At 47.1% G+C, this 7,500-nt stretch overlaps 14 non-coding genes and 11 pseudogenes across 14 annotated transcripts; all 25 read left to right on the top strand.

The window, feature by feature from the left end:
* The first annotated feature begins 69 nt into the window (after window positions 1–69).
* On the top strand, window positions 70–188 carry LOC146229964 (5S ribosomal RNA). Its single transcript, XR_014743377.1, has one exon. It is a non-coding gene; the product is annotated as a 5S ribosomal RNA (ribosomal RNA).
* A 184-nt stretch (window positions 189–372) lies between these two features.
* On the top strand, window positions 373–491 carry LOC146229963 (5S ribosomal RNA; annotated as a pseudogene).
* A 166-nt stretch (window positions 492–657) lies between these two features.
* LOC146229962 (5S ribosomal RNA) lies at window positions 658–776 on the top strand (annotated as a pseudogene).
* A 172-nt stretch (window positions 777–948) lies between these two features.
* On the top strand, window positions 949–1,067 carry LOC146229961 (5S ribosomal RNA). The gene has a single exon (XR_014743376.1). It is a non-coding gene; the product is annotated as a 5S ribosomal RNA (ribosomal RNA).
* A 174-nt stretch (window positions 1,068–1,241) lies between these two features.
* LOC146229960 (5S ribosomal RNA) lies at window positions 1,242–1,360 on the top strand. Its single transcript, XR_014743375.1, has one exon. It is a non-coding gene; the product is annotated as a 5S ribosomal RNA (ribosomal RNA).
* A 170-nt stretch (window positions 1,361–1,530) lies between these two features.
* Window positions 1,531–1,649, top strand: LOC146229959 (5S ribosomal RNA). The gene has a single exon (XR_014746628.1). It is a non-coding gene; the product is annotated as a 5S ribosomal RNA (ribosomal RNA).
* A 184-nt stretch (window positions 1,650–1,833) lies between these two features.
* Window positions 1,834–1,952, top strand: LOC146229958 (5S ribosomal RNA; annotated as a pseudogene).
* A 172-nt stretch (window positions 1,953–2,124) lies between these two features.
* Window positions 2,125–2,243, top strand: LOC146229957 (5S ribosomal RNA; annotated as a pseudogene).
* Window positions 2,244–2,413: 170 nt separating this feature from the next.
* On the top strand, window positions 2,414–2,532 carry LOC146229956 (5S ribosomal RNA). Its single transcript, XR_014743374.1, has one exon. It is a non-coding gene; the product is annotated as a 5S ribosomal RNA (ribosomal RNA).
* A 180-nt stretch (window positions 2,533–2,712) lies between these two features.
* LOC146229955 (5S ribosomal RNA) lies at window positions 2,713–2,831 on the top strand (annotated as a pseudogene).
* A 172-nt stretch (window positions 2,832–3,003) lies between these two features.
* On the top strand, window positions 3,004–3,122 carry LOC146229954 (5S ribosomal RNA; annotated as a pseudogene).
* A 228-nt stretch (window positions 3,123–3,350) lies between these two features.
* Window positions 3,351–3,469, top strand: LOC146229953 (5S ribosomal RNA). Its single transcript, XR_014743373.1, has one exon. It is a non-coding gene; the product is annotated as a 5S ribosomal RNA (ribosomal RNA).
* A 172-nt stretch (window positions 3,470–3,641) lies between these two features.
* On the top strand, window positions 3,642–3,760 carry LOC146229952 (5S ribosomal RNA). The gene has a single exon (XR_014743372.1). It is a non-coding gene; the product is annotated as a 5S ribosomal RNA (ribosomal RNA).
* A 174-nt stretch (window positions 3,761–3,934) lies between these two features.
* LOC146229951 (5S ribosomal RNA) lies at window positions 3,935–4,053 on the top strand. Its single transcript, XR_014745155.1, has one exon. It is a non-coding gene; the product is annotated as a 5S ribosomal RNA (ribosomal RNA).
* A 194-nt stretch (window positions 4,054–4,247) lies between these two features.
* LOC146229950 (5S ribosomal RNA) lies at window positions 4,248–4,366 on the top strand (annotated as a pseudogene).
* Window positions 4,367–4,552: 186 nt separating this feature from the next.
* On the top strand, window positions 4,553–4,671 carry LOC146229949 (5S ribosomal RNA; annotated as a pseudogene).
* A 178-nt stretch (window positions 4,672–4,849) lies between these two features.
* On the top strand, window positions 4,850–4,968 carry LOC146229948 (5S ribosomal RNA). The gene has a single exon (XR_014746225.1). It is a non-coding gene; the product is annotated as a 5S ribosomal RNA (ribosomal RNA).
* Window positions 4,969–5,140: 172 nt separating this feature from the next.
* On the top strand, window positions 5,141–5,259 carry LOC146229947 (5S ribosomal RNA). The gene has a single exon (XR_014743370.1). It is a non-coding gene; the product is annotated as a 5S ribosomal RNA (ribosomal RNA).
* Window positions 5,260–5,433: 174 nt separating this feature from the next.
* Window positions 5,434–5,552, top strand: LOC146229946 (5S ribosomal RNA). Its single transcript, XR_014745154.1, has one exon. It is a non-coding gene; the product is annotated as a 5S ribosomal RNA (ribosomal RNA).
* A 184-nt stretch (window positions 5,553–5,736) lies between these two features.
* Window positions 5,737–5,855, top strand: LOC146229945 (5S ribosomal RNA; annotated as a pseudogene).
* A 186-nt stretch (window positions 5,856–6,041) lies between these two features.
* LOC146229944 (5S ribosomal RNA) lies at window positions 6,042–6,160 on the top strand. Its single transcript, XR_014744962.1, has one exon. It is a non-coding gene; the product is annotated as a 5S ribosomal RNA (ribosomal RNA).
* A 188-nt stretch (window positions 6,161–6,348) lies between these two features.
* Window positions 6,349–6,467, top strand: LOC146229943 (5S ribosomal RNA). The gene has a single exon (XR_014744961.1). It is a non-coding gene; the product is annotated as a 5S ribosomal RNA (ribosomal RNA).
* Window positions 6,468–6,649: 182 nt separating this feature from the next.
* Window positions 6,650–6,767, top strand: LOC146229942 (5S ribosomal RNA; annotated as a pseudogene).
* Window positions 6,768–6,943: 176 nt separating this feature from the next.
* LOC146229941 (5S ribosomal RNA) lies at window positions 6,944–7,062 on the top strand. Its single transcript, XR_014743369.1, has one exon. It is a non-coding gene; the product is annotated as a 5S ribosomal RNA (ribosomal RNA).
* Window positions 7,063–7,234: 172 nt separating this feature from the next.
* LOC146229940 (5S ribosomal RNA) lies at window positions 7,235–7,343 on the top strand (annotated as a pseudogene).
* The last annotated feature ends 157 nt before the right edge of the window (window positions 7,344–7,500 follow it).

Genomic DNA, 7,500 nt, shown 5'->3' with positions numbered 1-7,500 from the left:
AGAGACTACCTTGCATTGTCAATTGCTAAATCTGTATATGGATAAGTAGCCTATGGTTGTCAACTTATTTCGTACGGCCATACCAGCCTGGCAACGCCCGATCTCGTCTGATCTCGGAAGCTAAGCAGGGTCGGGCCTGGTTAGTACTTGGATGGGAGACCGCCTGGGAATACCAGGTGCTGTATGCTCTTTTGCTCATTCACTTAGAAACTGAAATCTTGCAATATGCACAAGTAGTCCTTCATGAAAGGGGCTGGAAACTGTTTTCATTTTGACACGAGAGAGAGAGAGAGAGAGAGAGAGAGAGACCACCTTGCATTGTCAAATGCCAAATCTGTATATGGATAAGTAGCCTATGGTTGTCAACTTATTTCGTACGGCCATACCAGCCTGGCAACGCCCGATCACGTCTGATCTCGTAAGCTAAGCAGGGTCGGGCCTGGTTAGTACTTGGATGGGAGACCGCCTGGGAATACCAGGTGCTGTATGCTCTTTTGCTCATTCACTTAGAAACTGACATCTTGCAATATGCACAAGTAGTCCTTCATGAAAGGGGCTGGAAGCTGTTTTCATTTTGACACGAGAGAGAGAGACCACCTTGCATTGTCAATTGCTAAATCTGTATATGGATAAGTAGCCTATGGTTGTCAACTTATTTCGTACAGCCATACCAGCCTGGCAACGCCCGCTCTCGTCTGATCTCGGAAGCTAAGCAGGGTCGGGCCTGGTTAGTACTTGGATGGGAGACCGCCTGGGAATACCAGGTGCTGTATGCTCTTTTGCTCATTCACTTAGAAACTGACATCTTGCAATATGCACAAGTAGTCCTTCATGAAAGGGGCTGGAAGCTGTTTTCATTTTGACACGAGAGAGAGAGAGAGAGACCACCTTGCATTGTCAATTGCTAAATCTGTATATGGATAAGTAGCCTATGGTTGTCAACTTATTTCGTACGGCCATACCAGCCTGGCAACGCCCGATCTCGTCTGATCTCGGAAGCTAAGCAGGGTCGGGCCTGGTTAGTACTTGGATGGGAGACCGCCTGGGAATACCAGGTGCTGTATGCTCTTTTGCTCATTAACTTAGAAACTGACATCTTGCAATATGCACAAGTAGTCCTTCATGAAAGGGGCTGGAAGCTGTTTTCATTTTGACACGAGAGAGAGAGAGAGAGAGACCACCTTGCATTGTCAATTGCTAAATCTGTATATGGATAAGTAGCCTATGGTTGTCAACTTATTTCGTACGGCCATACCAGCCTGGCAACGCCCGATCTCGTCTGATCTCGGAAGCTAAGCAGGGTCGGGCCTGGTTAGTACTTGGATGGGAGACCGCCTGGGAATACCAGGTGCTGTATGCTCTTTTGCTCATTCACTTAGAAACTGACATCTTGCAATATGCACAAGTAGTCCTTCATGAAAGGGGCTGGAAGCTGTTTTCATTTTGACACGAGAGAGAGAGAGAGACTACCTTGCATTGTCAATTGCTAAATCTGTATATGGATAAGTAGCCTATGGTTGTCAACTTATTTCATACGGCCATACCAGCCTGGCAACGCCCGATCTCGTCTGATCTCGGAAGCTAAGCAGGGTCGGGCCTGGTTAGTACTTGGATGGGAGACCGCCTGGGAATACCAGGTGCTGTATGCTCTTTTGCTCATTCACTTAGAAACTGAAATCTTGCAATATGCACAAGTAGTCCTTCATGAAAGGGGCTGGAAACTGTTTTCATTTTGACACGAGAGAGAGAGAGAGAGAGAGAGAGAGAGACCACCTTGCATTGTCAAATGCCAAATCTGTATATGGATAAGTAGCCTATGGTTGTCAACTTATTTCGTACGGCCATACCAGCCTGGCAACGCCCGATCACGTCTGATCTCGTAAGCTAAGCAGGGTCGGGCCTGGTTAGTACTTGGATGGGAGACCGCCTGGGAATACCAGGTGCTGTATGCTCTTTTGCTCATTCACTTAGAAACTGACATCTTGCAATATGCACAAGTAGTCCTTCATGAAAGGGGCTGGAAGCTGTTTTCATTTTGACACGAGAGAGAGAGAGAGAGACCACCTTGCATTGTCAATTGCTAAATCTGTATATGGATAAGTAGCCTATGGTTGTCAACTTATTTCGTACGGCCATACCAGCCTGGCAACGCCCGCTCTCGTCTGATCTCGGAAGCTAAGCAGGGTCGGGCCTGGTTAGTACTTGGATGGGAGACCGCCTGGGAATACCAGGTGCTGTATGCTCTTTTGCTCATTCACTTAGAAACTGACATCTTGCAATATGCACAAGTAGTCCTTCATGAAAGGGGCTGGAAGCTGTTTTCATTTTGACACGAGAGAGAGAGAGAGACTACCTTGCATTGTCAATTGCTAAATCTGTATATGGATAAGTAGCCTATGGTTGTCAACTTATTTCGTACGGCCATACCAGCCTGGCAACGCCCGATCTCGTCTGATCTCGGAAGCTAAGCAGGGTCGGGCCTGGTTAGTACTTGGATGGGAGACCGCCTGGGAATACCAGGTGCTGTATGCTCTTTTGCTCATTCACTTAGAAACTGAAATCTTGCAATATGCACAAGTAGTCCTTCATGAAAGGGGCTGGAAACTGTTTTCATTTTGACACGAGAGAGAGAGAGAGAGAGAGAGAGACCACCTTGCATTGTCAAATGCCAAATCTGTATATGGATAAGTAGCCTATGGTTGTCAACTTATTTCGTACGGCCATACCAGCCTGGCAACGCCCGATCACGTCTGATCTCGTAAGCTAAGCAGGGTCGGGCCTGGTTAGTACTTGGATGGGAGACCGCCTGGGAATACCAGGTGCTGTATGCTCTTTTGCTCATTCACTTAGAAACTGACATCTTGCAATATGCACAAGTAGTCCTTCATGAAAGGGGCTGGAAGCTGTTTTCATTTTGACACGAGAGAGACAGAGAGAGACCACCTTGCATTGTCAATTGCTAAATCTGTATATGGATAAGTAGCCTATGGTTGTCAACTTATTTCGTACGGCCATACCAGCCTGGCAACGCCCGCTCTCGTCTGATCTCGGAAGCTAAGCAGGGTCGGGCCTGGTTAGTACTTGGATGGGAGACCGCCTGGGAATACCAGGTGCTGTATGCTCTTTTGCTCATTCACTTAGAAACTGACATCTTGCAATATGCACAAGTAGTCCTTCATGAAAGGGGCTGGAAGCTGTTTTCATTTTGACACGAGAGAGAGAGAGAGAGAGAGAGAGAGAGAGAGAGAGAGAGAGAGAGAGAGAGAGAGAGAGAGAGAGAGAGAGACCACCTTGCATTGTCAATTGCTAAATCTGTATATGGATAAGTAGCCTATGGTTGTCAACTTATTTCGTACGGCCATACCAGCCTGGCAACGCCCGATCTCGTCTGATCTCGGAAGCTAAGCAGGGTCGGGCCTGGTTAGTACTTGGATGGGAGACCGCCTGGGAATACCAGGTGCTGTATGCTCTTTTGCTCATTCACTTAGAAACTGAAATCTTGCAATATGCACAAGTAGTCCTTCATGAAAGGGGCTGGAAGCTGTTTTCATTTTGACACGAGAGAGAGAGAGAGAGACCACCTTGCATTGTCAATTGCTAAATCTGTATATGGATAAGTAGCCTATGGTTGTCAACTTATTTCGTACGGCCATACCAGCCTGGCAACGCCCGATCTCGTCTGATCTCGGAAGCTAAGCAGGGTCGGGCCTGGTTAGTACTTGGATGGGAGACCGCCTGGGAATACCAGGTGCTGTATGCTCTTTTGCTCATTAACTTAGAAACTGACATCTTGCAATATGCACAAGTAGTCCTTCATGAAAGGGGCTGGAAGCTGTTTTCATTTTGACACGAGAGAGAGAGAGAGAGAGACCACCTTGCATTGTCAATTGCTAAATCTGTATATGGATAAGTAGCCTATGGTTGTCAACTTATTTCGTACGGCCATACCAGCCTGGCCACGCCCGATCTCGTCTGATCTCGGAAGCTAAGCAGGGTCGGGCCTGGTTAGTACTTGGATGGGAGACCGCCTGGGAATACCAGGTGCTGTATGCTCTTTTGCTCATTCACTTAGAAACTGACATCTTGCAATATGCACAAGTAGTCCTTCATGAAAGGGGCTGGAAGCTGTTTTCATTTTGACACGAGAGAGAGAGAGAGAGAGAGAGAGAGAGAGAGAGAGAGACTACCTTGCATTGTCAATTGCTAAATCTGTATATGGATAAGTAGCCTATGGTTGTCAACTTATTTCGTACGGCCATACCAGCCTGGCAACGCCCGATCACGTCTGATCTCGGAAGCTAAGCAGGGTCGGGCCTGGTTAGTACTTGGATGGGAGACCGCCTGGTAATACCAGGTGCTGTATGCTCTTTTGCTCATTCACTTAGAAACTGACATCTTGCAATATGCACAAGTAGTCCTTCATGAAAGGGGCTGGAAGCTGTTTTCATTTTGACACGAGAGAGAGAGAGAGAGAGAGAGAGAGAGAGACCACCTTGCATTGTCAATTGCTAAATCTGTATATGGATAAGTAGCCTATGGTTGTCAACTTATTTCGTACGGCCATACCAGCCTGGCAACGCCCGATCACGTCTGATCTCGGAAGCTAAGCAGGGTCGGGCCTGGTTAGTACTTGGATGGGAGACCGCCTGGGAATACCAGGTGGCGTATGCTCTTTTGCTCATTCACTTAGAAACTGAAATCTTGCAATATGCACAAGTAGTCCTTCATGAAAGGGGCTGGAAGCTGTTTTCATTTTGACACGAGAGAGAGAGAGAGAGAGAGAGACCACCTTGCATTGTCAATTGCTAAATCTGTATATGGATAAGTAGCCTATGGTTGTCAACTTATTTCGTACGGCCATACCAGCCTGGCAACGCCCGATCTCGTCTGATCTCGGAAGCTAAGCAGGGTCGGGCCTGGTTAGTACTTGGATGGGAGACCGCCTGGGTATACCAGGTGCTGTATGCTCTTTTGCTCATTCACTTAGAAACTGAAATCTTGCAATATGCACAAGTAGTCCTTCATGAAAGGGGCTGGAAGCTGTTTTCATTTTGACACGAGAGAGAGAGAGAGAGACCACCTTGCATTGTCAATTGCTAAATCTGTATATGGATAAGTAGCCTATGGTTGTCAACTTATTTCGTACGGCCATACCAGCCTGGCAACGCCCGATCTCGTCTGATCTCGGAAGCTAAGCAGGGTCGGGCCTGGTTAGTACTTGGATGGGAGACCGCCTGGGAATACCAGGTGCTGTATGCTCTTTTGCTCATTAACTTAGAAACTGACATCTTGCAATATGCACAAGTAGTCCTTCATGAAAGGGGCTGGAAGCTGTTTTCATTTTGACACGAGAGAGAGAGAGAGAGAGACCACCTTGCATTGTCAATTGCTAAATCTGTATATGGATAAGTAGCCTATGGTTGTCAACTTATTTCGTACGGCCATACCAGCCTGGCCACGCCCGATCTCGTCTGATCTCGGAAGCTAAGCAGGGTCGGGCCTGGTTAGTACTTGGATGGGAGACCGCCTGGGAATACCAGGTGCTGTATGCTCTTTTGCTCATTCACTTAGAAACTGACATCTTGCAATATGCACAAGTAGTCCTTCATGAAAGGGGCTGGAAGCTGTTTTCATTTTGACACGAGAGAGAGAGAGAGAGAGAGAGAGAGAGACTACCTTGCATTGTCAATTGCTAAATCTGTATATGGATAAGTAGCCTATGGTTGTCAACTTATTTTGTACGGCCATACCAGCCTGGCAACGCCCGATCACGTCTGATCTCGGAAGCTAAGCAGGGTCGGGCCTGGTTAGTACTTGGATGGGAGACCGCCTGGTAATACCAGGTGCTGTATGCTCTTTTGCTCATTCACTTAGAAACTGACATCTTGCAATATGCACAAGTAGTCCTTCATGAAAGGGGCTGGAAGCTGTTTTCATTTTGACACGAGAGAGAGAGAGAGAGAGAGAGAGAGAGAGACCACCTTGCATTGTCAATTGCTAAATCTGTATATGGATAAGTAGCCTATGGTTGTCAACTTATTTCGTACGGCCATACCAGCCTGGCAACGCCCGATCACGTCTGATCTCGGAAGCTAAGCAGGGTCGGGCCTGGTTAGTACTTGGATGGGAGACCGCCTGGGAATACCAGGTGCTGTATGCTCTTTTGCTCATTCACTTAGAAACTGACATCTTGCAATATGCACAAGTAGTCCTTCATGAAAGGGGCTGGAAGCTGTTTTCATTTTGACACGAGAGAGAGAGAGAGAGAGAGAGAGAGAGAGAGACCACCTTGCATTGTCAATTGCTAAATCTGTATATGGATAAGTAGCCTATGGTTGTCAACTTATTTCGTACGGCCATACCAGCCTGGCAACGCCCGATCACGTCTGATCTCGGAAGCTAAGCAGGGTCGGGCCTGGTTAGTACTTGGATGGGAGACCGCCTGGGAATACCAGGTGCTGTATGCTCTTTTGCTCATTCACATAGAAACTGACATCTTGCAATATGCACAAGTAGTCCTTCATGAAAGGGGCTGGAAGCTGTTTTCATTTTGACACGAGAGAGAGAGAGAGAGAGAGAGAGAGACTACCTTGCATTGTCAATTGCTAAATCTGTATATGGATAAGTAGCCTATGGTTGTCAACTTATTTCGTACGGCCATACCAGCCTGGCAACGCCCGATCTCGTCTGATCTCGGAAGCTAAGCAGGGTCGGCCTGGTTAGTACTTGGATGGGAGACCGCCTGGGAATACCAGGTGCTGTATGCTCTTGTGCTCATTCACTTAGAAACTGAAATCTTGCAATATGCACAAGTAGTCCTTCATGAAAGGGGCTGGAAGCTGTTTTCATTTTGACACGAGAGAGAGAGAGAGAGAGAGACTACCTTGCATTTTCAATTGCTAAATCTGTATATGGATAAGTAGCCTATGGTTGTCAACTTATTTCGTACGGCCATACCAGCCTGGCAACGCCCGATCTCGTCTGATCTCGGAAGCTAAGCAGGGTCGGGCCTGGTTAGTACTTGGATGGGAGACCGCCTGGGAATACCAGGTGCTGTATGCTCTTTTGCTCATTCACTTAGAAACTGACATCTTGCAATATGCACAAGTAGTCCTTCATGAAAGGGGCTGGAAGCTGTTTTCATTTTGACACGAGAGAGAGAGAGAGAGACTACCTTGCATTGTCAATTGCTAAATCTGTATATGGATAAGTAGCCTATGGTTGTCAACTTATTTAGTACGGCCATACCAGCCTGGCAACGCCTGATCTCGGAAGCTAAGCAGGGTCGGGCCTGGTTAGTACTTGGATGGGAGACCGCCTGGGAATACCAGGTGCTGTATGCTCTTTTGCTCATTCACTTAGAAACTGACATCTTGCAATATGCACAAGTAGTCCTTCATGAAAGGGGCTGGAAGCTGTTTTCATTTTGACACGAGAGAGAGAGAGAGAGAGAGAGAGAGAGACCACCTTGCATTGTCAATTGCTAAATCTGTATATGGA

This window comes from Hypomesus nipponensis, chromosome 24, assembly GCF_054491055.1.
Source record: "Hypomesus nipponensis isolate SF chromosome 24, ASM5449105v1, whole genome shotgun sequence".
Taxonomy (NCBI): Eukaryota; Metazoa; Chordata; class Actinopteri; order Osmeriformes; family Osmeridae; genus Hypomesus; species Hypomesus nipponensis.
Note: the sequence above shows the minus strand (reverse complement) of the source record. Positions and strands in the feature narration are given on the sequence as shown.